Source organism: Suncus etruscus, chromosome 2 (assembly GCF_024139225.1).
Source record: "Suncus etruscus isolate mSunEtr1 chromosome 2, mSunEtr1.pri.cur, whole genome shotgun sequence".
NCBI classification, from domain to species: Eukaryota; Metazoa; Chordata; class Mammalia; order Eulipotyphla; family Soricidae; genus Suncus; species Suncus etruscus.
Genome location: NC_064849.1, coordinates 166605476 through 166625575, shown reverse-complemented (window position 1 = coordinate 166625575; position 20100 = coordinate 166605476). Strand labels below are relative to the sequence as shown.

General features: G+C 39.0%; 1 protein-coding gene across 1 annotated transcript in view; it reads right to left on the bottom strand.

Annotated features, from left to right (window-relative positions):
* Positions 1–20100, bottom strand: part of MAN2A1 (mannosidase alpha class 2A member 1) — a 202746-nt gene that overhangs the window by 134927 nt on the left and 47719 nt on the right. The window lies entirely within an intron of this gene.

Sequence of the window (20100 nt, the reverse complement as noted above, 5' to 3'; positions counted from 1 at the left end):
CTCAGCATGTCACTTTACCCCTATGTAGCCTCATCACACATTTGGATTTATTCACACACAGAAAGATAGACTCAAATAGTGTTTCCCAAATGGAAAAATTGTTACAGATAACTTAGTAGTAAACAATGCATCCTGTAACAAGCTTCAAAAATCACAAATTAATTTCATATGAGAGACTGAGTTGAATTTATAATCACATATCAAGAAAGATAAGAAAAGAATACAATAAGGTAAACAGAGATCCATTTTTAAATTAAAAAGTAGGTAAACCGAAAATCCAAAAAGATAAAAGCTCCCAATGAACTAATTAATTAGCCCAAAAAGTTGTTTGCTAGATTAATTTCTGAGCTCAGAGCCAGTAATGACCCGAGCATTAACCGGTGTGGTCTAAACAAACCTGTTTTAGAATTTTTCATCACCTAATAATTGGAGACACTCAATACTCATCTTCAATATTCAACTGCTGACATTTTTCTTTAAAATTTAGTGTAAAAGGATCAGTCGGTCATCTCTCTCAATTTCTTACTCATTTCCTAAGCTATACAACTCCTCTCAGCCTAAATATTTACCCAGCAAATAAATATCTGAACTACTGGTTCTGATAAGTTATTCATAAAAAATGTTTCCAGGACCTCTCAGCCAATGTGCCTAAACTGTTGTCTTTCATTAAATACCATGTAGATAAACACAAAGGACATAAAACCAGATAGAAAACAATGAAAAAGTTCAGTATGATTTGCCATATATTTAATCCCTTTGCTTGCTCATTCAACTCCCAGCTGATATCTCTGGGGCTATTTTGGAAATTGAAGACGACTACCTTCCCTCTCACCTAGGTCCTAACATCCTCCATGTGGGCCTAAACTCTGCTATCTCTGCAGGCCCACATCCAGACCCCTAGAGCCTTTGCTCACTCAATTCACTTTCCAGATGAGGTGCCCTAACCCCTCCCCAACCCAACCCCTTAACTCTACTCACTTATCCTTGTACCCTGAACCATACACCTGCTAACCTGGACAAATAACAGCACTACTTATCACACTTCACATTGTACACACTTAAACAAACTCCCATCATTGTATATGGATTGTGGAGGCTGAAAAGAGCAACACACACCAGGGGTCAAAGTACAAAGAATCACTGTAAGAGTATAGCAGACAAAATGGAGACAACCAGTAGAAGACCACCATGTAAAATGAGTGAAGTAGAGAGACCAGAGGCTCCACCAGCACCAGTCACATATGTAATAGAAATATCATGATGATCAAGTGTAAGAGCTCAAAGAAATGGTGGGACAGGTAATCAGTAAAGCACAAAAATATATGAGAGTGAAAATGATAAAATTACGATCAGAAATGTCAAAACTGAACCAACCGAAGATAAAAAAAAAAAAAGGCCTCAGTAACAAGAAAATAGCAGTTGAAAAATCAGTGAGTTCCAAGGTGAGAAGAGCAGGAATCTCTAGGAAACAACAGAAGATGAAAAGTAAAGTCTGGAAAAAAATAAACACTAGAGAAATATGAAATGAATCCAAAAGAAATACTATTTTTAAAACGGAAAATATTACTGGAGTCCATGAGGAACAGTAAGTTGAAGTTGATGAAAAAAGAAAAAAAAAAAAATCAGAAAATTCTTAAGAGCTGAGCAAAGCATGCATCAGGAACCAAGTGGCCAAAAGATTCCAATGCCGAAGGGATGACAGTAGGTAAAATTTTTACTCAATGCATCTTATTTTACTCTATACAGTGAACATTTTTCTTTATCTTTTTTTTTTTTTTTTGGTTTTTGGGCCACACCCAATGATGCTCATGGATTACTCCTGGGTATATGGTCAGAAATCCCTCCTGGCTTGGGGAACCATATGGGACGCCAGGGGATCAAACTACAGTCGGTCCTAGGCTAGCACTGGCAAGGCAGACGCCTTACTTCTAGTGCCACAGCACCGGCCCCTACAGTGAACATTTTTCTATGATATTAACTATACACATTATATTAATAATATATTGTGCTTTATAAACTATTTAATTAAAATATATACTGTACAGTGTATGTATACTATATACTTAATATATAGTGTACCAACTATTTAATTGAAATATATACTATCTGTAGTGTCTACATTATATGTACAGTATATATTTCAATTAAATGGTACCTATTTATATATAATATATATACATGGATATGTTAGGCTAATATTTAGATACCTAAAACTACTACTCAAATGAGACAGAGTACGTACATCTATCAACTAAGACAAGTGTCTTGGGTTATCTTAGACTTCTATTCCTACCTAATACTCAAAGAAAAACTAAAAAGAGACATTCTGGTGTTATGATTTTTATCACAATAAGCCTGTTCAGCTACTCTTAACTTCATAAAATGATACTATATAGTGTTTACACTTAGATGAGATTCCATTAGCTATATATTTTATCTACACTTTCTATGCTACACTTTCTGTGCTCAGAAAGTCTTTTTTTATTTTAGTCATTTCGAACAGTTTGGGACAATTTATTGTGGTAGTTTTAATTTTCATCTTACTGGTCGCCTACATATCCTGGCTTCACATGCATAGCCTCCCTGCTAATTCATTTCTTTCAGATGTCTGAACATGCCACATTCTTGTTAAATCCTCTCCCATAACTCTGCTCATAACCTTGAATTCCTTCCCACCCTCTTCCACCCACTTCTCAAATGTCTCATTCTAATCATCTTGCAGGTTTCTTCTTGAATACCACCTGGTTTAGGAAGACTTCCAAGATATCCTTCCTGCTTCCATACAAGGAAACACATTATTGTGATACTGCATTTAATTACACATCTTCCTAGCTCTTCCCTGAAGGCTGGGATAGGCCAGTTTTGCTCAGCCCTGCATTCCTGGAATCTACACAACAGTAAATATTTGTTGGACACATGATGAAGAACAAAAAGGAAAAGCTTAGAAAATGATGTCATATTTCAACTACCTTTTAAAAAAGTAGGAAAAAAATTCTAAGATTACTAATTAGGCAAATTCTCCGTCTGTTCTTCATATGTGTGTATGTGGTGTGAGGGACAAAACACAGCATATTCTCCACTTCTGAGCTATATCCTAGCCTTCCGTGTACAAGAATAAATAGTACTTGTATGAGAATAGTCCTGTGACATAGCATGGGCAAAAAGTAGAAGTGATTGGGGATGAGAGTGGAGAGGGAGGAACCAGAGCAAAGGTTAGTATGTGCCAGGTCAAGAGAACCATGTGTACCTTTTGAAAGAATGTGTCACTTAAGTACTTTAAAGCATAAAAGTTAAATGAGCAGAAGCATATTAGAAACATAACTGCCTGTAAAATCGGAAGTGGCTGCTTGGTGTGACCCGAACAGCAGAAGAAAAGTAGGAACACCCATTGCAAAAACAAGGTGTGAAGCTCTTGCTTAGAGTGTGGATCTAAATCCTACACTTACAATCTGTAGGCCAACTGTCTTCTTTCAAACTCAGCATCAATGTTCTCGACAGTAGAAAGGAGTTAATGGCTCAAAGAAACAAATAGGACTGAGTGACTCAAAATATATGCGCAGAGCATGCCTGGTACACAGTAAACACTACACAAGTGCTAACCACCAGTAACCAAATTAGAACTTTCCTACTCCTAGGATCTAGCATCTAACTTTGAGGATCTGAGAACACTCAAACTTTTTCTTCATAAAATCCTTCTTTCCAGATCACCCAAACAACCTGTCATAATATACCAAAGAAGAAAAGAAGAATGCTTAGCTATTAAAGGACACATCAACCATTAGTGAAGAAAGAAGTTGGTGATTTGGGAGCTTTCTAACTGGAACTACCCGCCAAATTCCAACAACAGTATGGATTAGAACAAGCAATGAAGGGGCCAGAGCGGTGATGCAGCAGTAGAGCGTTTGTCTAAACGTTGTTGACTTAGGGACAGACCTCAGTTTGATCCCCGGCATTCCATATGTTTCCCCAAGTCAGGAGGAATTTCTGAGTGGATAGCCAGACATAACACGTGTGCATCACCGGGTGTGGCGAAGGAAAGGGAAAGGGAAAGAGAAAGGGAAAGAAAAAAGGGAAGGGAAGGGAAGGGAAGGGAAGGGAAGGGATAGGAAACGAAAGGAAAGGAAAGGAAAGGAAAGGAAAGGAAAGGAAAGGAAAGGAAAGGAAAGGAAAGGAAAGGAAAGGAAAGGAAAGGAAAGGAAAGGAAAGGAAAGGAAAGGAAAGGGAGAGAAAGAAAGAGAGAAGGAAGAAAGGAAGGAAGGAAGGAGGGAAGGGAAGGAGGGAGGAAGGGAGGGAGGGAAGGGAGGGAGGGAGGGAAGGAGGGAAGGAGGGAGGGAGGGAGGGAGGAAGGGAGGGAAGGAGGGAGGGAGGGAGGGAAGGAAGGAAGGAGGGAGGGAGGGAGGGAGGAAGGAAGGAAGGAAGGAAGGAAGGAAGGAAGGAAGGAAGGAAGGAAGGAAGGAAGGAAGGAAGGAAGGAAGGAAGGAAGGGAGGGAGGGAGGAAGGGAGGAAGAAAGGAAGGAAGGAAGAATGGGAGAGAGGGAGGAAGGAAGGAAGGAAGGAAGGAAGGAAGGAAGGAAGGAAGGAAGGAAGGAAGGAAGGAAGGAAGGAAGGAAGGAAGGAAGGAAGGAAGGAAGGAAGGAAGGAAGAAAGAAAGAAAGAAGACAGACAGCAATGAAGGAGAACCCAGAAAAGAATGGGTCATGTAGGAAAGGGCAGAACTAATATCGGGTGATGGGAAAGAAACAGTCATCAAACACAGAAACAGAAAGCTCTTGAGTCCCAGAAGACAGAGAAGGATAAGAATTTGAAGGAGAATAGCCAGTGTCAAGGTTGCAGGAACATATCTCACAGGATGAAAAAGCACCCACTACATGCAGCTTTTGTCAAAGCCCACGTGGGACATTAACAGACACCACCCCGTGATTCAAGCAAGAGAAAGGAAGGAGAGTTAGTTTGACCAGGGAAAGTGGAGTTGGAATACACAAGATCTAAAATGAATTTCTATTTCTACTAGAACTAACTTTAACTTAGACTCTAGAGTACTGTTTTGATTCCTCTGATGGATGCTACATATTTTTAGGCTCTAAACTAGAACCAAATCTGGAATCTACTATGAACATCAGGAAGAAAATTCTCATGCTCTGCAAAATTACAGCAGACTTATGTCAAAACTATAAAATCTAACCTATATAAAATATGCAAAAAATGAATTAGCCTGTATTAGAACTCCTGGTGAAACTCAAAATGTAGCAGTAACTTTGGGCTGACTCTTTTATTAAAATAGGACACATACATACATACATACATACATACATACATACATACATACATACATACATAAATAAGTAACCTCAAACATTTCTGATCTCAATAAGAAAATAAAGTGAAGAAAAATGAGAAGGTTCATTTAAAAATGAATGCAGGGTAGGCTGGAGCAACAGTAAGGCAGGTAAGGTGCTTGCATTGCATGCAGCAGACCAGGTTTGATACCTAGCACCACATATGGTCCCCTGAGTACCACCAGAAGAGATTGCTGAACAAAACCAGGAATGAGCCATGAGAACCACTAGAGGTGCCCTTCCCCCGCCCAAAAATAAATAAATATATAAATATATATATAAATAATATTTATATTTAATATATAAATAAATATGGAATATAAGAAAATGGTAGAAATATCAGAAAACTGGAAAATAATGAAAGGCAAAAAGATGATGGAAATTGATTATCTCTACAAACTGGTGGTACCTTTCCTCTACAACATATTTGAAGGTCTTCTTTCAGACCAAAGTCCACAATGAAAACAGTAACCAAGACCGTAACATCAAAATACATACCAGTCTAAGTCTCCACTGAACTAGTCTCAATAAACAGAGCAGATGCAATGTCTAAATAGATTCAGAGTCTCAGAACCAAACCAGAAAAATGAATCTGTAATGTTCTAGATAGCAATAAAAGGAAATATGAAGGCTAATGTTTCAGCTGCTTAACTGAATACAGGTTTATATTTTGATGTATAATAAACCTCATGCAACATTTAGGGCATTTGGCCAAGAAATATTCAAACACGAGAAATAAAAAGAAAAATACAGTCAATGTAATTTTCAAAATATAACAAGTAACCATAGAAAGTGCACTGATTATTTAACAGAAGGTGGTTCTTTTAAGTCCCCTGGATATGTGCTACAAGTAGGTACCATGTCTATAATTGATTCAACTACTTTAAATCACAAAAAAAAATTAAAAACCTAGATGTTGTTTGCATGGATCTCACTTTAGTTAACTAAAATTTCATTTATAAAAGCTTATAGAGCTGAGTACAGCTGACACGGGGGCGGGGGGAGAATCAAGCAAGCCACTGCTAGAATAGATCATGGGGATCATTAGAGATATGTTTCTGTTAAGTTCCCTCAATCAATTGATATTCTTCAGGGACAATAACAGCTTACATGGAACTCTGCTGGAATTAACAGGTTCTGCTCTGCAATAGCTTGCAAACTTAGGAACAGGCATTTAATCCATAGACTCGTCTTCAAAAGAAGAAAAACAAGCCACTGTTTAAGTATTCCATTAGAAGAAAAAAATTATATCAATATGCTCCTCACTACAAGCTCAGAATTTCAACTAATGGGATCAAACCTAGACATTTATTTATTTCATTTTTTTCCTGAAACATAAGTTTAAGAGAAGCACACTAAAAATGTTATTTTTAAGTAGGAAGAAAATGTTTTTACCCTAGCCCCCCCCAAAAAGGGGGAGGAAATGAATAAATGGGAATGGTTAAAGCAAGAGAACTTTAGCAATACTTTATCAGAATCACAATTCAATTCTCTTAATGTGGTTATAAAAACAACTTTTTTCTAAAACAAAAAGACAGTAATAAAAAATACACTTTTATTTTAAAATATTTCCCAAAACCAAATGGAGTTCTCAAAAGAAACGTGGTAAAGTGTTTGAGAGTTTGACAGTGTTTGAGCACTAAATTCTAATTTTAAATCCCGTTGAATCCTCTCCCACATCCCCACTAACCTCCAAACCTTAATTCACCCAATGGTCAACAGTGTACAGAACTGCCATTTCTGCACATCAACAGTCATCAAATGTCAGCAATTTCATAAGATACAATTAAGCCAAATGACCAAAAGAATGTAGAAAAAGACCTTCATCAAGTAAAACTGGGAGTAAGTAACTGGCAGCATGGTTCAGAAATGCAACGAGGTAACACTTTTTTATTAATTAATTTTTTAACTGAATCACCACAAGATACAAAATGACAAAGTTGTGACAACTGAATGTCAGACATACAATGTTCCAACAACCATTTATTCATCAGTATATACTTCTGGCCACCTATATAATCAGTTTCCTCCCATTCTCCCTCAGCCTGTCTTACAGTAGACACTTTTCTCTTTTTTCCTTTTATGCACTATAATTTGCAATACTGTGACTAAAAGGGTGTCATACATATTGTTGTGTATGTAAACATTTTAATGGGATTATTATGTTACTGACTCTACCCTGATCAGTGATTGTGCCCTACCCTAGGGTGTGACCTGGCATTCTGCTCCCACCCTAGGGTGGTTTCTGATTCTGCTCCCACCATTGGGGGGTACCTGATTCTGGGGCATAAAAGCAAGGGTCTGTGGAAGGCGAGAGGCTTTTTGTCCTGGACCTATTCTTAGGCCTTTTGGCTTCGGCCTCTTCACCGAATAAAGAGCTGTTTTCTTCGGAAGCCTGACTGCCTGTTGGCTTTCTTCCTGCGGCATTCACCTCAGAACTGCCGACTGAACAGGGTAACAGACCTGTGGTCCGAGCTGGAGGAGAAAGGCCTCATCCTCCATCCCTCCATCAGTCAACCTCTTCAGGGGCTGACTTGCAACATTATGGTCCCGGACAGGCTGAACCTGGACCCTCAATAACTGTAGGTGAAATACTTCATTGGAAATTTCCTCTGCTGACCGTTAAATGGTTTCTGTGGTTAGTCATGTGGATTCTGCCACCTTTTTGCTTATGCATTGGTTCTCAATTATACAAGTGGATTATTCCATTTTGTTTTAAACTAATTACTTTTGATCTAAGGACAATCACTGTAGTTGGATGGTTGTGGTCTATATTTCAAATGAAAATTGCACTGTCTCCAGCCGTCATAGTTTGTGGAATTTTTGTGTTGGCTCACGTTGTTACTGTGAGCATAGGTATTGGCTGGTCTTTAGGAAATAGAAAGTGTAGAAATGGTGAGGCTAAAACCAGTATGAATAATACGGAAATCTTTCCGACGAAAATTTAGACCAAGGTGTGGGTTGACAAATCCAGCCCCACCATCAACAATATAGAATTTTTGCTGGAAGGAAAACAACTCGCAAAGTTAAGCCTGATTCTAGCGAATTGCATGACAGTAGTGACTCACACAATGATCAACCTCTGGTGCTAACTCCAGAAGTGAGGCCTCATTCTATTCACAAAACTGAATCGCACAACAGTGCAGATACAGACGATGAACCAGGCGCACGGCCTCAGAGCTCTATTCAGAGTAATTTTGCTAATCCAGCCTCATCCCCTTTACACAAGGTAAATGTTTCTAACTATGTACCCTATCAAATGGAAGAATTAGATCAGTTTAAAAAAGCATATAAAGAGTATGGTCCAAAATCACCATACAGTGTGGAGTTACTAAAACTTTGGAGTCAAAACTCATCTTGGACTTTGTATGATTTTAAAATAATCGCTGAAATATGACTGTCATCTAAACAGCGAACTGCATAGGAAATGTACTATTCAGAAGGCATAAAAGCCAAATTATTATAGCCCGGATGGTACGAAAAAACAAGTGGCAGGTGTTACTCTATTGTATGAATTATTGATGACAGAAAATCAATTTGCAAATATTCAGACACAGCAGCTTTACCTAAAGAAATCTAAATTGGGGCCGGCGAGGTGGCGCTAGAGGTAAGATGTCTGCTTTGCAAGCGCTAGCCAAGGAAAGATCGCGACCGAGGTTCGATCCCCTGGCATCCCATATGGTCCCCCCAAGCCAGGGGCAATTTCTGAGCGCTTAGCCAGGAGTAACCCCTGAGCATCAAACAGGTGTGGCCCGAAAAACCAAAAAAAAAAAAAAAAAAGAAAGAAACCTTAAATTTAATTAGGGATATTGCATTGTCATCATGGGAAAAAATTGATTCTAACAGCATTGGTAGAGGAAACTTTTTAAAAATTACCCAAGGCCCTTATGAGCCATATGCAGAGTTTGTAGGTAAGATTAAAGATGCTCTGAAGTTACAAGTTGAAGATGAGGAGAAACTTCCTAGTAAAATCTTTGGCTTATCATAATGCAAATTCGGCCTGTAGATTAGTATTGAATACATTAAATGAAAAGGCAGATGTGAATGATTTCCTTTATGCCTGTCAAAATGTCTATGGGGAACCCCAACCCCACTTAAACTCGGTACAAACCTTCCCAGATACCAAGGGAATAATGCCTTACTCCCCTCGGGGACAGGGCACTTTCTGTAAACCAGGTCATCGCCCAAAATGCAAAATGGGTCACCACTGGCCGTAAGATTGCAGATCCAAAACCTCATTGATAATAACCTAAAAAGAGGTTTCAACACAATCCCCAGGAGGCAAATCGCCTGCTACCATTGTGAAAAACTGGGGCATATCAAAAGGAATTGTTGTCTTCTTATAAATTCAGCTCCTCAAGGGCACACATACAAGATACAGGGAAACGCCCACAGGGCCTCCCCCAGGCCCTTCCAAATCAGGGGCAAAGTTCACAGACAATAATCCTTCCAAGCCCAGCCCAAGAAAATTCATCACTATAAGGGAATTAATTCACGCCACAACAGGGAGCACAGGATTAGACATATTATGCCCAGAGGACATTACAATTTACCCAGAAGCATGCCCTTACATGTTAGAATCTGGCATTGTGGGCCTGCCACCTCCAGATACTATGGGTTTGATTCTTGGCAGAAGTTCCCTCAACATAAAGGGTATATCAGTAACCACTGGTGTCATTGACTCAGATTCTATGGGAGAAATCATTGTAGTTATTACGGTACCAGTTACATGGACCTTTAAAAAAGGAGAAGCGATTGCCCAGATAGTAATAGTGCTTTATGTCAAATTTGGGACTTCAGATAAGACTAGAATTGGAGGTTTTGGAAGCACACAAATCTGGGTGCTGCTCAAAACCCAATCATGGCTCTGGTTACTACATTTAAAGATGAACACCCAATGATCAAACTTCACTTGGAAGGGCAACCCTTTGACAGAATGACAGATACGGGTGCTCAGGTTACTGTAATTTCTGATAAAGAATGGCCAGAAAATTGGCCTCTTCAGGAAATCCCGTATTCTCTAGAAGGAGTAGGAGGCCTGAGCTCCTGTCTATTATGTACGAACTATGATATTTTATGGCCCAGAAAATCAAAAAGTGATAATTAGACCTCACGTGGGCCCATTTTCACCATCCCTGTGGGGCCATGACCTACACAAACAGTGGAAGGCAGAATTCCACATCCCATTAGCTCCTGAAGAGCCCAAACCTTGTCTCTCGATTTATAAACTCAAAATTTTTCGTGGGGGCCACTGCCATAAATACCCCAGCACCAATAAAAATAAAATGGAAATCTGACGAACCAATTTGGATAGGTCAGTGGCCCCTTAAAACTGATAAATTAAAGGTGCTGACAGAATTAGTGGAAGAACAGCTAAAATTACGGCATACTGAACCTTCTTTTTCTCAATGGAATTCGCCTATATTTACTATAAAAAAAGAAATCTGGAAAATATAGACTTTTGATGGATCTTAGAGATGTAAATCTATCCATGATACCTATGGGCAAATTGCAGGCTGGTTTACCATCACCTGTAGTTATTCCAAAGGAATGTCCACTAATTTTAATTGATCTGAAGGAATGCTTCTACCATATTCCGATTCACCCAGATGATAAAAAACGTTTTGCATTCTCAGTTCCTTCTCTCAATAACACCCATCCCTGCAGACGTTTCCAATGGAACCTTCTCCCCCAGGGCATGTTGAATTCCCAACAATGTGTCAGTTTTTTGTAGATAAGGTTTTGAGCCCTGCTAGTGAAAAATTTCCTCAAGCCATGATATTTCATTATACAGATGATATCTTGCTCAAAATGAACAATGAAACAGAATTACAGGACTTATACTCTTATGTTATTGACTGTTTACAAACATCAGGACTGAAAATAACTTTAGAAAAAATACAGATAATGGCACCACATCCATATTTGGGTTTTATTTTGAACCGAACATCAATACGTTCACAAAAAATTTCTATCAAAAAAGAAAACCTCAGAACGCTTAATGATTTTCAGAGACTTTTAGGTTTTCAGAGACTTTTAGATTTTCAGAGACTTTAATGTTGCAAGTCAGCCCCTGAAGAGGTTGACTGATGGAGGGTTGGAGGATGAGGCCTTTCTCCTCCAGCTCGGACCACAGGTCTGTTACCCTGTTCAGTCAGCAGTTCTGAGGTGAATGCCGCAGGAAGAAAGCCAACAGGCAGTCAGGCTTCCGAAGAAAACAGCTCTTTATTCGGTGAAGAGGCCGAAGCCAAAAGGCCTAAGAATAGGTCCAGGACAAAAAGCCTCTCGCCTTCCACAGACCCTTGCTTTTATGCCCCAGAATCAGGTACCCCCCAATGGTGGGAGCAGAATCAGAAACCACCCTAGGGTGGGAGCAGAATACCAGGTCACACCCTAGGGTAGGGCACAATCACTGATCAGGGTAGTCAGTAACATAATAATCCCATTAAAATGTTTACATACACAACACATATTACTTCATCTCTTTTTAGCACCATGTTTTTGACCAAAATGATTGTTCCTGTCACTGTCATAATGGTCCCTTCTCTGTTCTTTCTGCACTCCCTTTCTCTTTGCTGCAAGCTTCCTACCATGGACCAGTCCACTGGGCCGGCTTTTCTGTGAGAATTATTTTCATATTATGTTTTATATACATACATACATACATTCATACATACATACATATATTACCACAAATGAGTACAATCATTTTATGTCTATACTTTTCCATCTAAGTCAGGGGTCTCAAACTCAATTTACCTGGGGGCCACAGGAGGCAAATTCGGGGTAACCCTTGAGTGCAGTCAGTAGTAAGCCTTGAACATTGGGGGTGTGTGACCCAAACAACTAAAACAAAACAAAAAAAAGATTCCTCTAGGGCAGGGCCACAAAATGTTGTACTGAGGGCCGCAAACAGCCCGCAGGCCATGAGTTTGAGACCCCTGATCTAAGTCATTTCATTCATCATGATACTCTCTATATTCATATATAAGCAAATTTCATGACTTCCTTTTTCTTAAGTATTCTACTGTGTAGATACACCATGATTTCTTTATCCACTCATCTGTTCTCAGGCACTTGGGATGTTTCCAAATTCTGGCTACTGTGAATAGTGCTGCAATCAACTTATGAGTGTAGATGGCTTCTCTGAGTTCTGTTTTTGGGTCTCTAACCTAGGAACAATATTGCTAGATCAATGGAAGTTCAATTTCTAGATTTTGAGGAATTTCCATATTGTTTTCAATAAAACTGGATCTACTCTCCACCATAAGTGAATGAGTCCCATTTTCTCTGCATCCATGACAGCATTGGTTATTCTTTTTGGTATGTACCAGGTGCAAGCCTCAGTAGTTTGAGACGATATCTCATTGTTGTTCTGATTTCCATCTGCCTGATGATTAATGATATGAAGTATATTTTCATGTAGCTTTTGGGCATTTGCATTTATTCTTAAATTTTATAGTTGCCTTATAGATAGATAGAGAGATACATACATACATACATACATACATACATACATACATACATACATACATATATCTTGGATATTACTGCTTGTCAGATAGGTGAATAATTTCTCCTATTCTGTGAGTTGTCTTTGTATCCTGGTCATTATTTGTTTGAGGTACAGAAGCTTCTTATTTTAATGTAGTCCCATTTGTTTATCTTTGATTTCACTTCTTTGGCCAAAGGTGTTTCATCCTCAGGATGTTTTTAGTTCAATGTTGAAGCTAGAGGTAACAATCTTTAAAATAAAATGAAAGTCAGCATGGACTTTCTGGTCTTAAACGAACTAGATTCTAAGAAATGCTGGTGATCCCTAATTGGAAGGTCAAAGGCTAAAGCAAAGGTAAATTCTGGACCTCAGTCACAAGCCCAATCACTCTGACTCTGATCCCAGAGGAATCTTTCCACCCACAGGTCCTAGTTGCCTGAGGCAGTTCCCCAACACCATACTGGAACACAATCAAGTGTGACTTCATTAACATCTCTAAAAAGCCAGCAAAGCCCAGTTTCCTTGCAAGTTGGCCAGTGTCTTCCATTACAGCAGTCCTTTCAGTCATGCCTCAAACAAGTATTTTGTCAGTCTCCCCACTTAAAGACCACACAGAGGAAGCTAGGTACAGAATCTAGCCTCAGCTCATAAAAAGAGCAGAGGGTTGGAGAGGGTAGAACAGTAGGTAGGGCACTCAGTTTGCATGCAACTGAACCAGGTATGATTTCCAGCACCTCATATGATTCCCCTAACCCACCAAAAGTGATCCCTTGGCAGTCAGAAGGCCTGAGCACTGCCAGGTGAGGCACAAAAAAAAAAAAAAAAAAAAAACAGAAAAAAGAGAGTTCATGCAGATATTGCATGAAACACCCCTTATTTCTACCATGTACCTCATCTCCCTTCCTCTCCTCCATAAGTCCTATTTATAACCAGAGCTTTTTCTTCAGCTGTGCACTCAAATAAGTCCAAATACAGCTCTCCAACACAGGATCAAAGGAGAAATCTGCCAGCCAGTTTCCTTGTGAGAAAACAATATTGCTGACACTAAAACATGCTGCAAAACTGTCCTGGACACACTCAACTGAATATGATCTAAAAGGCCAAGTTTAGGAGAGAGCTGTAGGGAGAGGAGAGATTCTCCTACAGGTAAAGTCCATGCCATAGGGCAAGGAGAGTCTTGCAAAATGAGAGTCTTGCATCAGTGCAGCAGGGATGCTACATACCACCTGGCCACCCTCACATCATTTAACCTGGTGAGGAACATACTGACTAGAGGAATTGTAAGTCATGGCTGAGGGGTCAGAACTGGATCAGGAAGATGAAGAATTTGACCTCTGTGTGAAAGAGACTATCTCTCAAAAGGAAATTAGGTGGAAAGATTGGGAAATATTAAATTAAAAAAGGAAAGATTAGAAGTGAGTTATTCTCCTTTTATGGAATAAAATCCAGGTGGGATCTGGTGACACTGGGTGTCAAGGATGAATTTGAAAGGTATCATGTTCAGTGAAGTCAGCCAGGAGGAGAAAGACAAACAGAATGATCTCACTTAGCTATGGTGTATAGAATAACTGGATGAGAAAATGTAATATAGTAAGGGGAAGGGAAAAGAATGCCCAGATCACCCTTGACCTCAGAGTATATGGAAGGCAACAGAAAGGGAAAGAAACTGAAGAGGAAAGAAGATAAGAAAAGAAAGTATAGAGAGACAGTAATCAAGGACCTTGGGTATACAGCTAATGTAGGGGAGTAGTATAGCTGTATATGCAAACCACAGACTTAAAAACACTGAGAACAGGGGCTGGAGAGATAACACAGTGGTGTTTGCCTTGCAAGCAGCTGATCCAGCACCTAAGGTGGTTGGTTCGAATCCCGGCGTCCCATATGGTCCCCCGTGCCTGCCAGGAGCTATTTCTGAGCAGATAGCCAGGAGTAACCCCTGAGCACCGCCAGGTGTGGCCCAAAAACCAAAAACACTGAGAACATGAAACCCAAAGTATAGCCACCAAACTTTAAAGTGTGCTGTCATCATGAAGGCTCAGGGCAGAAGGATACTTATGGACATTGGTGGAGGAAATTTGACAGTGATGGTAGGATTGGTGGGCATAGTAGATGTCTATAATCCAACTATCAATAACTTTGTGAAATATTGTTCTTTAATAAAAATGTCAAAATAATGGGGCTGGAGAGATGGCACAGCGGTGTTTGTCTTGCAAGCAGAAGATCCAGGACCTAAGGTGGTTGGTTCGAATCCTGGAGTCCCATATGCCTGCCAGGAGCTATTTCTGAGCAGATAGCCAGGAGTAAACCCTAAGCGCCGCCGGGTGTGGCCCCCCCCCCAAAAAAAAAAAACAACAAAAATAAATAAAAATAAAAATAAAAAGAGTCAAAATAAATAAAAATATTTAAAAAGAGGACAAAAATCTGAACTTCGGAAAATATAAAGGGCACAGAACTAGAGTTAAATTTTCAAAATCAAGTATTTGAGACTTGAATGAGTCCCATAACACCTCAGAGAAAAGAACCAAAAAATAATTTCTTGAGAAAATCTCCTAAAATGCAAAAATCTAATAAATGAATTAAAAGAAAAGGCCACTGTGGGTGGTAGGGACATGGATCAGTGGTAGCAGCTGCCTAGCACCGAGAACAAGAGCATGAGCCCAGCACTACACAAAGATCTTGGGCCACAGGCATGACTCCAGGAGCAACACAACCAAATGCATGAGTACCAGCCACTGAAATAATAACAACGAAGAGGAAAAAAGAAAATATGAAAATATGAAATGTTGAGTGTCTGGGACAGTATTTCAATGGTAGAAAATGAAGCTATATATTTGAGGACTGGATTCAATCTACAGTGTAGACAAATGGATGAATGAAAAAAAAAGAGCTAGAAAATTAAATTGTAAAGCAAATAAAAATAGCACTGAATAAAACACAGAATCCATAAAATGAAGAGGCCAGAGAAGTATACAGTGGATAAGGAACTTGCCTTGCAAGCAGCCAACCGGTTTAATCCCCAGTACCCCACTCATAAGCCCCAACAGATGTAACCCCTGAGCATAGAGCCAGAAGTAAGCCCTAAGCACTGACAGTGTGTCCCCAAAACCAAAACCAAACCAAACCAAAAAATGAACAGCAAAACAAACAAAAAATGGAATCTATCAGCTAAAGAAATGTTTGAATCGAAAGATGGCAATTTATATCTAACTAGGTACAAGGTAAAAATCATAGAATTTTATATTCTCACTGGCAGGTTATCTTCACTAAAATATTACAGTGAAAATGTTCAAATATTAGACATATATTTTGTAAATTCTCCTATTAGGAAGTGAAGACTTTGGGCCAGAAAGATGATATAGGGTTCAGGAGCACATTTGACACACCGCTCACCAAGCATGATCCCTAGCACTGCCTATGTTCTTCCTAGCACTGCCTAGAGTGATCTGAGCACACGAGTAGGAATAAACCCCGAACACAGCTAAGACTGGGCCCAAAATCGAGAGAGAGAATTCAGTTACTTCAGAAGTAAAAACTATATTCAGAGTCCAAGGGAAATATTTAGAGTATAAAATAAGGATCAGGGAGCTAGCTTGAGGTAGAGCACATATGCTTAGAATACATGAAGCACCATGTTCAAGATCCATGACACCACATGGAATCCTGAGGCTGGTGGGGTATTTGTAGCACCGTCAGCCCAAATACGTAACAGTCAGACCCACAAGTGCTATGCCAAGAGGCCCCAGCCTGGCCCTGTACCCAGCAACTCTAGAAATGGACCATCATTTTAAAAAAATTAAAAGGAGGCGAATTAAAATTAAAAATTTGCTAATGTTTATTAAGGTCACAAAATAATTTGGATTAACAACCATCTTTTGTATTAAAAATGTGATTTGTTTATTGTGCAGAACAGGTAGAAAAATATAAACAAATATCTTGATAAAAGTTATACCGTATTTATTCGAGTATAACGCGCAAAATTTTCTACCAGAAAAAGAAATCCCAGTTTGGGTGCGCGCTCTAAACGAGGGCTGGGGTGGGGTGGCAGTGGCGGCCACTGAGGTCCAATGAGGGCACAGGCGAATTGGGAGTCTGCGCTGCACCTTTTCCGGGCTGGCCTATCTCTCTGGCATCCTGGCTTGGTTCAAACATCATGGAAAGACAGACCAAAAGAAATGATCATCAAGAGGTTTTGGAAGACAGGCATCAGCAATCAAATGGACGGCACAGAAGACGACCTGCTGTGGAATTCAGACTCAGAAGAAAGCCAAGACACTGGAGAAACATGTTCCTGCCAACTGGGACACTGATGCAAAATCAACTCGAGAAGAAGGGGAACAACTCTTTAGTGGATCTGATGAGGAATCTGACTTGGAAGCATTTTAAATAAATATTGTTACCGGTCATTATTATTCGGTATGGTGTTAATACCAGTTTACGCTGTCAATAAATGATTTTTATCATGGCCGTACGTGTTCAACAACGTGTTTTCTTTTTGTCAAGTACGTGTTCAACAACGTGTTTTCTTTTTGTCAATTACAATGCTTGGTGTGAAACAAAGTTTTATACCGATTTTTAATCGAAAAGCACGGGTGCGCATTATACATAGGTGTGCGTTATACTCGAATAAATACGGTAGATCATCAATTTACCTGGGGGCCGCAGGAGGCAAAGTCGGGCTGATCCTTGAGTGCAAAGTCAGTAGTAAGCCAAACAACTAAAACAAAACAAAACAAAAAAAGATTCCTCTAGGGCAGGGCCACAGAATGTTCTATGAAGGGCCGCAAGTTTGAAACCCCTGATTTAGAGTTACACAAATGTAGCTCTCTTCGTTATTAAGTTTTATTTTTTTATACTTTTATTAAATTGACAGTCTGTATTAACTGCTTTTGTAGGCATATCTGATGGACAGTTTTATCTGCCAAATTTCTAGAAACCCACTTTCTGTATCTCCAAATGCCACTTCAACAAGCAAATTCCAGGTCTCTTAAAGCAAACTGACATAATTAAGAAAGCACTGATGTATCTGTTAACCTTTTCAACATGTGTGAAGCAGAAATCATTTCTTTATTGTTCCATCTCTAGGAACTGTGCATGTATGTGAACATACAAAAAAAATGTCTAGCCTGATATCCTACACTTACATTATGATAAAGTGTGTCACAGGACAGAGGTACTAATGTCTATGCAGCAGCATAGCTGAACTGACTAGACGCAGAGAAAGGGGGTTTCTATGTAATAGTGAGGGGGCAAACAGCTACAGAGCTCTGTATGCCAGTGTTTCTTAACTTCTTTCCAAGAAGGCACCTCTAACCTTGTTTCCTTCCAATGCTTCCACCCACTGTCTACCTATTCCATGTCCTGATCCATTATTTACGTGATTTTTCACCTGTGGTCCCATGGAATACATAGGAGGCCTGTCAACAAAGCCCCTAGCTGAAAACACTGATAGAAATTATAAATGCCTTCTTTTTAAAAACTAGTACAAATTCATGGGCATTAATCACATGCATGTCACCAAAAATGTATTTAGATAAACCATAAAGATAAAATGTTTAAGTTCATACTATATCTTAAGATATTAAAACTAATTAAAATGACTAAGGTCTAACTTGGAAAAAATAATACTTGGAGGTCAAACATTATTTTCCCAACAAAACTAAGTTGAAGGAAAAAACAATATAGTTATACAGTACTTATAGACATTTAAAAACTAGTGTTGGGCAGTGCTAATAAGGACAATTGCAGGTATATGCTTCTTATTAAAATATATGAACTCAACCCTTTTGAAAATAAATTAATATATAGATTAAAGCAAAAAGAATTAAGAAACCAGTAAAAACTATAGTCCCTAGGGATAAAGGAAGTGGCAAAAATCCTTCAAATAGTTAAAGCCAATCTATTCAACATGATGAAAACTCAGACTCCCAAAGTGTAAGAGAACAAAATGATAGTGCTGATATGAGAAATTCTTAAGCCATGAGCAATAAAAAGAATTTCTAGGGGAACACAATTTTGATAAACACACATTTTATGTCAAAGACTCAAACATTTTAAATTTGATAATTTAGTCAATGAATTACCTTAAAATCCAAAAATAAGTCCTCTGGGGCTCTTAAAAACAGTTCTTCATTTTCTTGAAGATTGCAAGTGGCTAAGTAGCTTATTCAAAACTACTTGTGTAAGGCAGTTGCCTTGCATGTAGCCAATACCAATTTAATCCCTAGGATACAAATGATCCCCTGAGCACCTCCAGGACTGATCAAGAAACATAGCCATGGATGGCTTCAAAGCTAAACAAAATAAAATTATACTACTTGGCTCACTGTGTGTGCATGTGTACTTGTTGTGGCATCAATTGAGCTGACATTTAAATTTCAGATGTCAAGATATTTCGTATAATATTTTAGAATTGTGGATTATCACAATTATTCACAGGGAGTAGTGGGGGAATAACCAAACACAATTGCTGTACATTCTTCCTGGCTCATTCCTACCCCCAAAGAGTCCTAAGCCTGCCATTTACCCTGGTAGTGCATATGCATTTTAAGTGTGGTATTTATTACAAGAGGAAAACAAACTTCAATATAGTCAAAAAAAAAAGCTCTGCCCAAATTGCCTTTCAATGTTTACATCCATTTCCATCGAAAACACCCCTTTTGTAGAAAATAAAAAGAAGTTAAATTAATCATTATACTCTTTGGGAAAATGAAGTGGGAACTTATTAAAATATTTTTTCAATATAGACAGACAAGAGTAAATTTAAACCTTCAATAAATAAAACATCATGAAGAGAACAGTTAGTTACAGTCCAATGAGTTCCAGAAAACAATAACAGAGAACCTCGAAATCAACGCATATAAATGCAAGCAAGAAGGCATGTCACATTAGTAGAAAAGGAGGAACTCAGCACAGGCGCAGCTGGACAGGACAGCATATCAGTGCAGGCTTCCTAACAGACAGATGAGCCAGCAATAGGTCATGTCTTCATCTATTGAATAAGGCCAACTGTCTGGACCAACACTGCTGCAGCATTAGCAGTATGGAGTTGTAAAGATCTTAAAGCAGGCACTCATATGTTAGTGCTAATATGCAGCATAATAAAGAAAAGCAATTCATGCTAAACAAATGCATAAAAACTCCTGAGGACAGGGTAGAGAGAAGTGGTCAATGGAATCTCTATTCATAAGACATTATTAAAATGAATTTCAGGGGCCCGGAGAGATAGCACAGCGGTGTTTGCCTTGCAAGCAGCCGGTCCAGGACCTAAGG